The sequence below is a fragment of the Marmota monax genome, unplaced genomic scaffold, assembly GCF_021218885.2.
Source record: "Marmota monax isolate L192 unplaced genomic scaffold, Marmota_monax_Labrador192_F-V1.1 WCK01_AAM20220418_F8-fsc00041, whole genome shotgun sequence".
NCBI lineage: Eukaryota > Metazoa > Chordata > Mammalia > Rodentia > Sciuridae > Marmota > Marmota monax.
Window position 1 is genome coordinate 4,258,761 of NW_026695238.1, and position 15,668 is coordinate 4,274,428.

Sequence of the window (15,668 nt, forward strand, 5' to 3'; positions counted from 1 at the left end):
CCCTCTGCTTGGCTTCCTTCCCTTCTTCCCTCTGGCCTTCCATGTCCCCTCTGGGCTCCTGGCTGGCCTCTGCTGAGAGAAGCACTTGCCTTCCCGCCTCCTTCTCTCTACTTCTTTCCCCTGGTTCCATGCCCATTGCTGCCCCTTCCTTTTGACTCTTCCATTTCAACCATGCACACGTGGAGGAAGAAGTTGTAGGGAGAAAGGTGAGCCAGGGCAGGCTAAGATCTCTAGGGAGATCTGACAGGACTTCCTCTGCCCATGGTGGGTGGATGGACAAGCTCCTGGGTACAGCCAGGCCTCCACCTGTCACCTGGTGAGCTGGGCCTCTAGGAGAATGGTTCCTGGCAACCAGTAGTTCCAAATGGATGACTTAACAGAAGAGGTTATCAACAGCATTGGTCTAAAAATAATGTGTTTATTTTTGAAATAACTTGTTTTGGCAGTTATAAATACTCTATGAAGTCAGCTTAGAATGTAGTCTAGCAGCTCTCAGGCAACTGAATAATATTTCAGATGCACACATCATTTTCTATGCAGAATCCAACATGCAGTTTCCAGCCATTTTTTTTTTTTATATTCTGAGTAAGGGGTGGGGGGAGATTGAGTGCAGATAAGACCAGTGAATAATCAGCTTAGTGCAGGGTTACAGCCAAGGTTTCCAAATAGAGAATCTTATTTTGGAGTAGTTGCTACTAGAAGAAGTGTTCAAGGAAGTTTCCTTCGCCTGCCAGGAACCCCTTTGCCCTTGGGTAACTGAGAGCTGATGTGAGTTGGTGTAATTTTTCCCTCCTGCCCTTTTCCCCCTCTTTCTCGTTCTTCCCTCCCTGCCTCCTTCTCTTCTTCCCTGTCCTCCCTCTCTCCTTCTTCCTCCCTCTTTCCCTTTCCTTCTTCTTCTTTTATCCATGGCTCTTCAAACAATAATGGGCCTCCTCTGTGACACCCACTATGCTGTTGCTGGGGCCAGTGATAAGCCGAGCCCCTGGATCAGTAGCCACCCACCCTCCGCCCTGTGTGGAATGTATGATTCACTGTGATGGTAATTACCAAGCAAGTGAAGGATTCAGGAATTACCAGATGTAATCTGTGCTCCGAGGAATAACCAGAAGGGGAGGAGGGAGGCCAAGTGGGCCATCTTCTTAGAGCAGACAGGATGGCTTCTCTGAGGGGTGACATTTTAGCTGAGACTGAAAAGATGGAAGCTCACCTGAGGGTGGAGGTGGGAGCTGTCATGGGGGAACCACATGGGAAGTTCTGGGAAGAGACAGACTGGTTTGAGGAGCTGCCTTGATACATTTTTATGTAGGGCATTTCCAGGAACTATTGGTGGAGGCTGCTTGTTGGTGTCTTATGAGCTGGGCACTGATTCTTTGGCTCCCTCCCTCTTCCCTGGCCTTCTCTCACCTCTGTGGGGGCTGCCCTCCTCTGCTAGAAACACGGCTTGATGTCTAGTAAGTTGCTTCCACCCTCCCACAGTTACCCCCATTCCTCCCACCCATCACGTTCACACCTGCTTCCCACCGTGACCACCACCTCACTGTCTTCAGCTGAGTCCACTGTCTTGGTTTTGGTCTCAGTGTCTCCATCCCCCCCCTGTGATTGGCCAACCAGAAAGCAGGTCCTGATTCTGGTCAACCTCGCACCACCTGGTGCATTCACCGGCTCATCACCACCGTCAGTCTTGCAGCTTCATTGGCACCACTATGCGGGTTTGTCACTGCGGTTGTGACATTCTGTCACCAGGCCTGGCTGCCAACAGCGTTGATCATCAACTCCATGATCTGCTGTAGCCCTCCTCCTTGTTGGCTGAGCCAGTTCTCTCCTTTGTCTTCCCTAGTGTGGTGTCTTTAGTTTGGGATGTCCCCTGATCTCATGTGTTCAGAGATGGGGTTTGGGGAAGTGATTGGGTCCTGAGGACTCTGACTTTATCAGTGGGTTAATCCACTGATGGCTGAATGGACTGTTGGGAGGTGAGACCCACATGGAGGAAGAAGGTCACCAGGACTCCCTGGAAGAGTTTTTCTTCTTTCTGCCCCTCCCCCCCCTCTGCTTCCTGGCTGCCATGGGCTGGCAGCTTTCTTTGGCGACACCTTCCACCATGACACTGTTTCACCCCAGGCCCAGAGCAATGAAGCCAGTTGGTCAAGGACTGAAACCTCTGAACCACGAGCCAACTGAAATCTTTCCTCCTTTAAATTGTTTGTGTCACGTTATTTTGGTCACGGCTGCAAAAACTGACTAACATACCCACTTATCACTAAACCATTGTATTCCTGCTCGGCCTCAGCCCCAGTGGAAGCTCAAACCATGGCAGAACCTGACTGTCTGCGATACGTCATAGCAGACCGAGGTGGACTTTGGAGTTGGACCTGGATTTGTGTCCAGCTCAACCCACTGTTAGATGAATGGACTTGGAAAACCCTTTAACCTTTGGACAATGGTTGGTCTACGATTATTGTCAGGATTATGGAAATAATGGGTGTGAAAGTGCCGACATTTATGGTTGCTTATTAAAAAGGCAATTTTTCTCTCCTTCCACTATAGTGTTTGTTGGTGATTCGCAAACAAGAAATAAATCAAGACACCATCCCTTGCACCCATACTCAACTTGCACTTGCCCTTTAACATCTACATGGCTGAGGAATCAGTTTGGAAACAGGGTAAAGACCCCACATGCTTTTAAAAGTTTTGGTTAAAGATACTTAATACTTTAAAAAAATTACATGAATAGTACATTAATATATTCTGGCAAAAACACAAATGGTAGCCAGGTGTGGTGGTGCACACCTGTAATCCCAGCAGCTCGGGAGGCTGAGGCAGAGGATTGCAAGTTCAAGGTCAGCCTCAGCTTCTTAGGGAAGCCCTAAGCAACTCAGTGAAACCCTGTCTCAAAAAATAAAAAGGCCTGGAGATGTGGCACCTCGGGGTTCAACTTGTAATACCCAAAACAAACAAACAAACAAAACAACCCCCCCCCCCCAAATAAGTGGCAGATAAAGGGCAATTTTCCCTCAATCATTATCACATTCCCACTTTCCAATCCCAGTTTTTTCCTTAGTAGTAATTACTATTAATAGTTTAGAGGATAACCTTCTGAACTTTCAGAAATGCATTTATATAGTGTGGTTTTGTTTTATATTTTTAAAATAACTGTTATAAAGGAAATATTATACTGCAACTAGATATTCCATTAGGCCTTTGCTTGTCAGTACATATAAGCTCTATTTTTTTGTTTGGAAGTTGGTGCTTTATTTTTAGCTTTTTATTATGAAAAGTTTAAAATGCATGTCAAAGTAAACAAGAGTAATATAATGATTTCTTATGTCCCCACTGCTCACCCTTAACAATTAATCTGCTCATTCAATCTGGATCATTCAACCCCTCTTACACTTTCCTTCTTTATTACTTTAAAACAAACTTCAGAAATATTATTCTCTCTATAAATATTTCATTATGTATCTATGAAAATTGAAGGCTATTAAAAAGCATAAACACAATCCCATTATCATTCTTAAAAATTAACAGTTTTTTAATGTCAGCCTTTGTATAATTTAAAATGTATTTATCTGAATCAGGATCCTATTAAGATTCACACATTACAGTTGATTGATGTATCTTTTAAGTCTTTTTTAACCCATAGCCACTCCACCCTCACCATTTTCTTCTCTCTCCTTGCAGTTTGTTAAAAATTACCTGCTGCATAGGCTTTTCCAGTAGGGATCCATCAGTACATACTTTACTATTCTCCTATTGGTGGGCGTTTAACTCTTTTCAGACCTACTGTCACACATATGTTGGAGGGAACAGCCTAGTGTAAGATATTCGTGTACATGTGCTGACATTTCTCTAGGGTAGTTACAAAGAAGTGGATGTACAAAGTTAAAGGATGTATAAATTATATTCAGCTGAACCATATAAAATTTTATAGGTCAAAGATGGTTGAATATTGGCAATTTTATATGGTATAGCATTTTAATTGAGATTGCCAAATTGCCTTTAAACATAGTGCATTAATTTATCCTCCTCCCAGCAGTTTATGAGGGTACCTATTTCTCTACACTGCCAAACAATTCACATGATCAGAGTTTTTAACATTCTGCAAACCTGGGGGGTAAAGAAGAGCTTTCATTATGCTGTCAAGGACTCTCAAGAGCCAGGGAGCACATGCGGTCTGAGGAATGTTCTCTGATGGGCAGTGTTGCTGCTGAGGCTGTGCCAGGTAAAATGGGTGCTCCATCAGGGGTCAGAGAGGGAAGATTCTCAGGAGATTCTCACTCCCTGGATGGAGCTGGGAATGCAGGAGGCAAGGAGGCAGGGCCACAGTGACCAGCACACAGATCTTGGTGGTGGCTCTGTGTATCTGACAGTGGCAGCCCTAGGCAGACTTATTCCTGGTTGAATATGAGGCCATTCAGCTGATGTAGTTAAGTGTCACTCCTGCTTAGCCGGTGAAGAGTAATGACAGAGGCTAAATGCTTGGAGGGATACCTCAGCATCACAATGACTGGCTCTCTGCTGTACCTCCAGCTTTGCCAGGGTCTGAGAGGTATCTGGCACATGCTTCCTTATTGACAGGAGTGATATCAGCAAGCTAGCAGAATAGGAGGTCCCCACACAGAAAGTTCAGTTAGCAACTATCCACAGACAAGAACACCTTGGTGGAAAAATCCCAACCCTTGGGAATAAGCTTGAGATTCCTGTGTGGATCACAGAATTTAATACTGCATTGAAGAGGTGAAAGGCCTCAAGTTGGTCAGGCAGAGAGGACTCCCATGGAACAGGGTCTCTTCAGTGCAAAAGACTGAGCTTTCCTAGCATTCCAAAATGCTTGCTGGGAAGTCCACTCTGGTCTCACCTGCTGGGAATGCAGGAGGCAAGGAGGTGGAGCCACAGTGATCAGCACACAGATCTTGGTGGTGGCTCTATGTATCTGTCAGTGGTGGCACTGGTCAGAGAATTCAGATAACAGCATAGCCCACCCACCAAGCTGGTCACTTCCAGAACTGATGGGAAATTCCACCTGGCTTGACTCCCTAGATGACCAGCCCAGGCCCCGTCTTAGACCCTGTCACAAGGCCACACCTAGGAAAGACACTGGCCAACATGCACTTCAGCAAAGAGCAGGGGCTAGTGCACTAGGGAGGTTAAGCCACGGTTAGCTCAGCCTCATAGCCCACCCCAAGGCCTCACCAAGGCAGGGAGCAAAGGTATGGAATCAACTTTAAAGTCCATCAGTAGATGAATGGATAAAGAAAATGTGGTATATAGACAGAATGGAAAACATTTCAGCCTTAAAAAAAAGAAATTCTGTTATTTGCAACGACATGGGTGGAACCGGGAAGCCTGAAACATAAGTGAAACAAACCAGGCTCAGGAGATGAATGCTGTGAATTCTCACTTCCATGTGGAATCTAAAATGTTGAACTCAAGAGGTTACAGGAGGCTGGGGGTGGGGACAATAGATGGTCAGAGGGCACAAAGACTCACTTGGATAGGAGAAATTTTTTTTTTTTAAGTTCGATTACACAGTTTAGTTAAAATAGTTAATAGCATATTGTACATTTCAAAATTTCTAGGTAGGTGAATTTCAAATGTTTTCACTATAAAATATAGGTACTTGAGGTGATGGCCATATTTGCTGGACTTAATTATTCCACATTGTATTAATAAATTCTAACATAATTTTAGATCATGTATATGTAATTTGTCAATTTATAATAAAAATATATAATTTATAGCATGGGTGGATGGTTGGGGAAGGGCTGCAGGTATGAGGGGGCAGGACAGAACCAGATGGTGGAAGAGACCCTGGACCTGAGGCTCTTGTGTTGAGACCCTGTTTTGTCCACTAGAATAATGTGACCGGGACCATTCACTTCACAGGTCTATGATGCAGTTGTTCCACCTGGAAACTGGGGGTGCCCGGGCCTGCCATCCCCCCGGCCAGTGTTATCACAGCGATTCCTGGTCTGTAAAGGCATTTTGAAAGCGCCTGTGTGTTCTGCAAGGCGAAGCTCAGCGTTTAGAACCCACAGACTCCGCAAACCAGAGAAATGCCCCCTTTCCTGGTAATTATTCAGTAATTATTCACATAAGAAGGATTTCATTGTTTTGTTTCATATATTCGTTGCAGTTGATGGCCTTTTAATAGTGGCATTGAGTTTGTGTACAGAAAGGTTATTCATTTTAAGATTTCTGGGCCTTAATTGTTATTTGTTTTGCTTGGTTCCAGTGCACTATAAATTAGTGATATCGACAGAGCGTATTTGTCTTGGCACGGGGATGCATTGTCTGTCGTGAGCGCTGTTTGGCCTGGCACTGGCCTGGATTTCCCCATCTGTTTCTGATGTTTACATTGTTAGAGATCCGACAGACACACAGGACATGGCCACATGCAGAGAGGGAACTTTTTTCCACTCCAGTGCATCAAACAAGGTCTGAGCCTGTAATAAGCACAGCCCTAAATTACACTTGATCCTGCTCGCGTCCAGATCCAGCCCCTGCACTGGGGTTGATTGCTTGGGCCCCTGGGTCTTCCCTCCCAGGATTGCTTCTAGCCAGCCCAACAGCTCCATCTTGACAAACTCATTTTTGCCCTGTGTTTGGAAAGGGGGAACCGCATAAGCAGTATTCCAAGGGGCACTTCCAAGCAGGCTCTTGAAAACAAGGATGGGAAAGATAAAGCGTCAGTCCCAAAGGAGTCCAGGGCATCCTCCTGGGGGCACATCTGTCCTGTAGGAGCCAGGGATTTGGGAGAGACTGGGCTTTGTGTCAGCTCTGCTTCCGTGAACCTCATGTCTGGTGGCTGGGGAAAGATGCTTCTGTGGATGGATTGGTTCCAACCTCCTGCAATTCCCCCACGAGATGCCCCCTACTGCTAAAGTGAGGTGCCCCATCATGCTCTGAGGGGATCGTGAGCTTTCCTCATTGTAGGGCGAGACCATGGGGTTGTGAGAGAGGAGGGAGGTGAAGGCGGCTGGCGGGGGAAGGTTGTTGGAATCTTTGTGAGCAAAGGCCTTGAGGAGAGAGGGGCCAGGGACAGTGTCCTTTTTAAGTTCCCTAAATGACAGTGTGTGTGCGTGTGCCTACAGGGGTACATAAGGGATGGTGAGGGAGATGTCCATTGTGGTGGTGCTGATGTTGATAGAGGCGGTCAGTAGCCTTTTGATTAACTTAGGACAAGATGTTCAAGTCTGCTGTGTGTCACATCGTTGCTCTCTGCCTGGGACTCCCCTGTACACCCTTCAGGTGTTGCCCCTGAGTCCGAGGGAAACTTCCCTCCCCTGTTAACCCATTACCTCCTGCCAGTCCCCTGAAATGAAGGAGTCGGGGGGGCACAGCTGATTTGAGTTCTTCCCTCCTATCCGAGAGGGCACTGAGATCTGGGTTTTCTCCTCTGTTGGAATGAAGGCCAGGACACTGTTTCCACTCACCTTACCCATTTCTCCTTTTAAAATCTGGTGCCCCGGTTCTCAGTGGGGGCAACTGGGTGGCGGATTACATGGAATAATGTGACTGTTGCATTCTTGTTCAAGTATCTGCTTGCTGCTCACAGAAAAATGCTTGAATATTTTAGTCCAAGGCCCCACCTCATGCCTGAAGCACTCTCTCCTCCACCACCCGATTCCTCTGTCCAATCCATCCTCCACGCTGCAGCCCAGGTACCCAGTGGTGTGCTGTTCCTGCTGTGTTTCCCCTATCTCTATGACACTGACTGGACACCTCTGAAGGACATAACCAGACTCTGTGCTCACTCCCAGGGAGCTTTGAGGTCCCTGGGAAGAGGGGGCAAGTTGCCAGCAGAGGAGCAAATGTCCCTTTTCATTTGTTTTCCAAAAGCTCAAACCCCTAATGTTCTTGGGATTGGAAGATCTATACTTCCTTCTGGAAACACTCAAATCCCTCCTCATCATTCTGAAAACTCAGCTCAGATGTGACCTTAGAGCTCATCCCAACTCTTCCTTCCTGGGGGTTGTCGATGCTCCTGGGACACCTGTCACATCCTGTCTCTTCCGTTATAACACTTATGACACTGGACCCCACTCACCTCTTAACGCGTCTTCCTTCTCCAGGGCTGGTGCCTTACCCCTCTCTGGCCCACAGCACCTGGTGATGTGCTGGGCACCCTGAGGCCAGGCTGTGTTTGCTGGGTGTCTCCAGTGCTGTCCTTCTCTCTAAGGTGCCCTGGTGGTCCTCTGCTCCTCTGTTTGGTGATGTTGGAAAGATCCTTCACTTACTGATCCAGTCCTAGATAATCTCCCAGACCCTTTTCAGTGCTCATATCCCCAGGGAAGGCGGGTGGGGGACCTTGATCTACTTAAAATGGACACGCTCCCTGTTATTTTAACTCCACCACGTTCCCCATTGTAAACATGGCTTCTGCTAGGCTGGTTTTCTTGGGAAGGCAGGCATGAGCCCAAGATCCAAAGCCTCTGCCTTTAAGCTGGGAATCCTCCAGCCATTTTAATTCAATAAATGGCATTACTACCCATCCAGTTCTATAAGACAGAAACCCAAGGACCACCCTTTGACACCTTGCTTGTCTTCACCACTGTCCCTGTCCAGTTTCTATCTGATTCTAGAACATTTCCAAACAGCTCTTGAATCCAATCCCGTCTCTGTTTCCACCCCCAGCTCCACCACCAGCATTCTGTCAGCACACCCCCACTTCCACTTCTGTTCCCCTTCCATCATGTGCAAATACTATCCGGCTGGTCTCTGTACGTTCACTCAGTCTCCTCCCTCCCATGTAGACTCCTACTACAGCCAGAGTGATTTCAAAGTCCAAATCTGTCTGGCTCTTCCTATTAAAACCCTTCAATAGCTTCCTGTTCTTGGTAGAAAGATAGAAGTCCAGGGTCGTCTACAAGCCCCTGTCTGCCTCTTCAACTTCTTGCACCAGAACTCTCCTCAGGCTTACTTTTTCAGTCAATCTGGCCTCTATTCCTTTCATTACTGTCACAGGGCCTTTGCATGTGCTTATCATCTGTCACAGTTCCTATTTTATATTACATGTAATTATTTTTTTTCATATTTCATACATTTGATTCAAGCGGATTATGAACTCCCATTTTTACCCTATATACATATTGCAGATTCACATCGGTTACACATCCACTTTTTTACCTACTGCCATACTAGTGTGTGCTGTATTCTGCTGCCTTTCCTATCCTCTACTATCCCCCCTCCCCTCCCCTTCCCTCCCCTCCCCTCCCCTCCCTTCCCATCTTCTCTCCCTACCCCATCTACTGTAATTCATTTCTCTCTCTTGTTTTTTTCCCCTTTCCCCTCACTTCGTCTTGTATGTAATTTTGTATAACAATGAAGGTCTCCTTCCTTTACCATGCGATTTCCCTTCTCTCTTTCTTTCCCTCCCCCCTCTCGTCCCTGTTTAGTGGTGATCTTCTTCTCATGCTCTTCCTTTCTATTCTGTTCTTAGTTGCTCTCCTTATATCAAAGAAGACATTTAGCATTTATTTTTTAGGGATTGGCTAGCTTCACTTAGCATAATCTGCTCTACTGCCATCCATTTCCCTGCAAATTCCATGATTTTGTCATTTTTTAGTGCAGAGTAATACTCCATTGTGTATAAATGCCACATTTTTTTTATCCATTCATCTATTGAAGGGCATCTAGGTTGGTTCCACAGTCTTGCTATTGTGAATTGTGCTGCTATGAACATTGTTGTAGCAGTGTCCCTATAGTACGCTCTTTTAAGGTCTTTAGGGAATAGTCCAAGAAGGGGAATAGCTGGGTCAAATGGTGGCTCCATTCCCAGCTTTCCAAGGAATCTCCATATTGCTTTCCAAATTGGCTGCACCAATTTGCAGTCCCACCAGCAATGTACAAGTGTACCCTTTTCCCCACATCCTTGCCAGCACTTGTTGTTTGACTTCATAATGGCTGCCAATCTCACTGGAGTGAGATGGTATCTTAGGGTGGTTTTGATGTGCATTTCTCTGACAGCTAGAGATGGTGAGCATTTTTTCATGTACTTGTTGATTGACTGTATGTCCTCCTCTGAGAAGTGTCTATTCAGGTCCTTGGCCCATTTGTTGATTGGGTTATTTGTTATCTTATTGTTTAATTTTTTGAGTTCTTTATATACTCTGGATATTAGGGCTCTATCTGAAGTGTGAGGAGTAAAAATTTGTTCCCATGATGTAGGCTCCCTATTTACCTCTCTTACTGTTTCTCTTGCTGAGAAAAAACTTTTTAGTTTGAGTAAGTCCCATTTGTTGATTCTTGTTATTAACTCTTGTGCTATGGGTGTCCTATTAAGAAATTTGGAGCCCGACCCCACAATCTGTAGATCGGAGCCAACTTTTTCTTCTATCAGACGCAGTGTCTCTGATTTGATATCAAGCTCCTTGATCCATTTTGAGTTAACTTTTGTGCATGGCAAGAGAAGGGGATTCAGTTACATTTTGTTGCATATGGATTTCCAGTTTTCCCAGCACCATTTGTTGAAGATGCTATCCTTCCTCCATTGCATGTTTTTAGCCCCTTTATCAAATATAAGATAGTTGTAACTTTGTGGATTAGTCTCTCTGTCCTCTATTCTGTACCATTGGTCCACCCGCCTGTTTCGGTACCAGTACCATGCTGTTTTTGTTACTATTGCTCTGTAGTATAATTTGAAATCTGGTATCGCTATACCACCTGATTCACACTTCTTGCTTAGAGTTGCTTTTGCTATTCTGGGTCTTTTATTTTTCCATATGAATTTCATGATTGCTTTATCTATTTCTACAAGAAATGTCATTGGGATTTTGATTGGCATTGCTTTGAACCTATAGAGAACTTTTGGTAATATCGCCATTTTGATGATGTTAGTTCTGCCTATCCATGAACAGGGTATATTTTCCATCTTCTAAGATCTTCTATTTCTCTCTTTAGGGTTCTATAATTTTCATTGTATAAGTCTTTCACCTCTTTTGTTAGGTTGATTCCCAAGTATTTTATTTTTTTTGAGGATATTGTGAATGGGGTGTTTTTCCTCATTTCCATTTCAGAAGTTTTGTCGCTGATATACAGGAATGCCTTTGATTTATGCGTGTTGATTTTATATCCTGCCACCTTGCTGAATTCATTTATTAATTCTAGTAGTTTCTTTGTAGACCCTTTTGTGTCTTCTAGGTATAGAATCATGTTGTCCGCAAATAGTGATAATTTAAGTTCTTCTTTTCCTATTTTTATGCCTTTAATTTCTTTCATCTGTCTAATTGCTCTGGCCAGTGTTTCAAGGACTGTATTGAATAGAAGTGGTGATAGAGGGCATCCCTGTCTTGTTCCAGATTTTAGAGGGAATGCCTTCAATTTTTCTCCATTCAGAATGATGCTAGCCTGAGGCTTAGCATAGATAGCTTTTACAATGTTGAGGTAAGTTCCTGTTATCCCTAGTTTTTCTAGTGTTTTGAACATAAAGGGATGCTGTACTTTGTCGAATGCTTTTTCTGCGTCTATCGAGATGATCATATGGTTCTTATCTTTAAGTCTATTGATGTGGTGAATAACATTTATTGATTTCCATATATTGAACCATCCTTGCATCCCAGGGATGAATCCTACTTGATCATGGTGCACAATTTTTTTGATGTGTTTTTGTATCCGAGTGGCCAGAATTTTATTGAGGATTTTTGCATCTAGGTTCATTAGAGATATTGGTCTGTAGTTTTCTTTCTTTGAGGTGTCTTTGTCTGGTTTCGGAATCAGGGTGATGTTGGCCTCATAGAATGAATTTGGAAGGGCTCCCTCTTTTTCTATTTCCTGAAATAACTTGGAAAGTATTGGTTTTAATTCTTCTTTAAAGGTTTTGTAAAACTCCGCTGTATACCCATCCGGTCCTGGGCTTTTCTTGGTTGGTAGTCCTTTGATTACTTCTTCTATTTCATTCATTGATATTGATCTGTTCAAATTGTGTGTATCCTCCTGATTCAGTCTGGGCAAATCATATGACTTAAGAAATTTATCGATGTCTTCACTATCTTCTATTTTATTGGAATATAGGGTTTCAAAATAATTTCTAATTGTCTTCTGTATTTCTGTAGCATCTGTTGTGATATTTCCTTTTTCATCCTGTATGTTAGTAATTTGAGTTCTCTCTCTTCTTCTCTTCGTTAGCATGGCTAAGGGTCTGTTGATCTTATTTATTTTTTCAAAGAACCAACTTTTAATGTTGTCAGTTTTTTCAATAGTTTCTTTTGTTTCAATTTCGTTGATTTCTGCTCTGATTTTAATTATTTCTTGCCTTCTGCTATATTTGCTGTTGTTTTGTTCTTCCTTTTCTAGGGCTTTGAGATGAAGTGTGAGCTCATTTATTTGTTGGTTTTTTTCTTTTTTTGAGGAATGACCTCCAGGCAATGAATTTCCCTCTTAAAACTGCTTTCATTGTGTCCCATAGATTCCGATATGTTGTGTCTGTATTTTCATTTGTCTCTAGGAATTTTTTGATTTCCTCCTTTATGTCTTCTGTAACCCATTGATCATTCAGTAACATATTGTTCATTTTCCATGAGATGTATGATTTTTCCTTCCTTCTTTTATCGTTGATTTTCAGTTTCATTCCACTATGATCAGATAAAATGCATGGTATTATCTCCACCCCTTTATATTTACTGAGGGTTGCCCTGTGGCATAATATATGGTCTATTTTTGAGAAGGTTCCATGTGCTACTGAGAAAAAAGTATATCCACTTGATGATGGTTGATATAATCTATATATGTCAGTTAAGTCTAGGTTATTGATTGTGATATTGAGTTCTATAGTTTCTTTATTCAACTTTTGTTTGGAGGATCTGTCCAATGGTGAGAGAGGAGTGTTGAAGTCACCCATAATTATTGTGTTGTGGTCTATTTGATTCTTGAACTTGAGGAGAGTTTGTTTTATGAACGTCGCAGCACCATTATTTGGTGCATAAATATTGATAATTGTTATGTCTTGTTGGTGAATGGTTCCTTTTAACAGTATATAATGTCCTTCCTTATCCCTTTTGATTAACTTAGTCTTGAAGTCGATTTTATTCGATATGAGGATGGCCACCCCTGCTTGCTTATGAGGATCGTGTGCGTGGTATGTTTTTTCCCAACCTTTCACCTTCAGCCTGTGTATGTCTTTTCCAATCAAATGTGTCTCCTGGAGGCAGCATATTGTTGGATTTGTTTTTTTAATCCATGTTACCAGCCTATGTTGCTTTATTGGTGAGTTTAAGCCCTTTACGTTTAGAGTTACTATTGATATATGGTTTGTATTTCCAGCCATGTTTGATTATTTATCTTTTTTTTTTTTTTAATTTGGTTTGTTTCTCCATGATTAGCTTTCCCCCCGCTCTCTGGCTTACTGAGGTACTTCCCACTGTTGGTTTTGGTTATTGTTTTTCATTTCTTCCTCGTATAGTGTTTTGCTCAAGTTGCTTTGCAATGCTGGTTTTCTGGCTGCAAATTCTTTTAACTTTTGTTTATCATGAAAGATTTTTATTTCGTTGTCATACCTGAAGCTTAATTTTGCTGGGTACAAAATTCTTGGTTCGCATCCATTGTCTTTCAGAGTTTGAAATACGTTGTTCCAGGATCTTCTCACTTTCAGTGTCTGTGATGAAAAATCTGTTGTTAACCTTATTGGTTTACCCCTGAATGTAATCTGCCTCCTTTCTCTTGTAACTTTTAATATTTTCTCTTTGTTCTGTATATTGGATATCTTCATAACAATGTGTCTTGGCGTTGGTCTACTGTGATTTTGTATGCTTGGTGTGCTGTATGCATCTACAATTTGTATATCCATTTCCTTTTTTATGTCTGTAAAGTTTTCTATAATTATTTCATTCAACAGGTTGTTCATTCCCCTGGTTTGAACCTCTATACCTTCCTCTATCCCGACGACTGTTAAGTTTGTTTTTTTTATGTTATCCCATATCTCTCGGATGTTTTTCTCGTGATTTTTTACCAGCCTTCCTGAGTTGGCTATACTCTTTTCAAGTTGATATATTTTGTTTTCATTATCTGACGTTCTGGATTCTACTTGCTCCACTCTGTTGGTGATACTCTCATTTGAGTTTTTAATTTGGGTTATAGTTTCCTTCATTTCTAAAATTATTGTTTGATTTTTTAATAATCTCTATCTCCTGATAAAGATGCTTATTTGCTTCTTTTATTTGCTTGTGTATTTCATTTTCAATGAGTTCTTTCATTGTTTGAATTTGCTATCTCATATCCTCTTTAAGATTCCATTCCATCTGTCTAAGGTATTCTTTGAGTTCTTTATTTGGCAATTTTTCTAATGCCTCTAGGTCCTCCTGTATATTTAGGCTGTGCTGCATTGTTTGTACTCCTTTTCTTCCTTGCTTTTTCATGCTGCTTATGTTACTTCTTGCTCTGTTTGACTGCTGAGTTACTGTTTACTCCTATAAATTTATTTGGATTTGTGTGTCTCTGGGGTCTCTCTTTTGTGATGGGAGACTATGACTAGAGATGATGAGTTTTGTTGCACTTTAGTGTAGATTCATTTGTTTCCTAAACTGTGTATGGATTCTGACGGCATATGGCGGTGTGTGGTTTGGTCTTGGGATTTATATTTACGTTGAATGATGTGATGGTATTGAGGTTGGTATCTCTTGGCAACCTTGGAAGGTTGCCCTACTGACGAGGGATATTAACAGGAGAATGGTCTGGAGTATTTGGGGGAAGTTAAGGTCTTGGTAGCACTATATAACGTCCCGGAACATTGACCTATACATATTTAGTAAATTACACATAAACAGCGTCGTATTGCTTGGGAGGAAAGGTATTAGAAGGGAAGGGAAGAAGTCACTAAAGAGAATGAGAGTAAACAGATAGAATTCAAGGAAAGGGGAATAAGGAAATTGAAAAGAAATGAAAAGACAAAAGAAAAAAAATAGAAAATAAAAAAAGAAAAAATTAAAAAAAATAATCAAAAAAATGAAAATAAAAAATAAAAAAAATACAAAAATATTTAAAAAAATTAAAAAAGAAAAAAATAAATTAAAAATGCAGTCTTAGAGTACGATTAACTTCTCTTCCAATAGGTGGAGCTGTGCCCACTGGGCCATGCTTCTCCTCTCAGTGCGCAGGAACCAATCACTGTGCAGCAGCTCCTTCTCCCTGACTGGGCCGGTCTCCACTCCTGAGTGCCTCGGGCAGTTTCTTGTGTCTAGTCACCTCGCCACTGGCCCCGTTCACAGGTGACGCTCACCACAATACTGGTTACGCGCCAGGTCTGCTGCTCACGGGAGCCCTATTTTCTTGAACAACTGGGCACACTCTCCCTGCTTGCCAAACCCTCAGCCCCTAAGGTTGTGGAGCTTGGGGCTGAGAGCCCTCGGCGTATTTTGCTTGCCCTCTGGTAGCCACGCCCCCGGGAGCTGGTGCAAGAGACCTCAGTTGTCTGCGCTTGTGGGAGCGGTAGCCGGGGGTCCCGCGCCACTCCTGAATCCCTCGGTCTTGACTATCGCGCTCACGGGAGAGCTGGGAGGGGCCCTTGAGTTTTCCCCGCTGGTTTCAATGAAGTTATCTCCTCCGCCGCTTTCTGATGACTTCAGTTCTCTGCCATGTTGGTATCTCAGGTGAATGGCAGCATTTCGTTCCCTTTGCCAGGTGACCAAAGCAACGGGTGGGTCCTGACCGGCCCTCCCAAGCCCCATCTCAATCGTGTT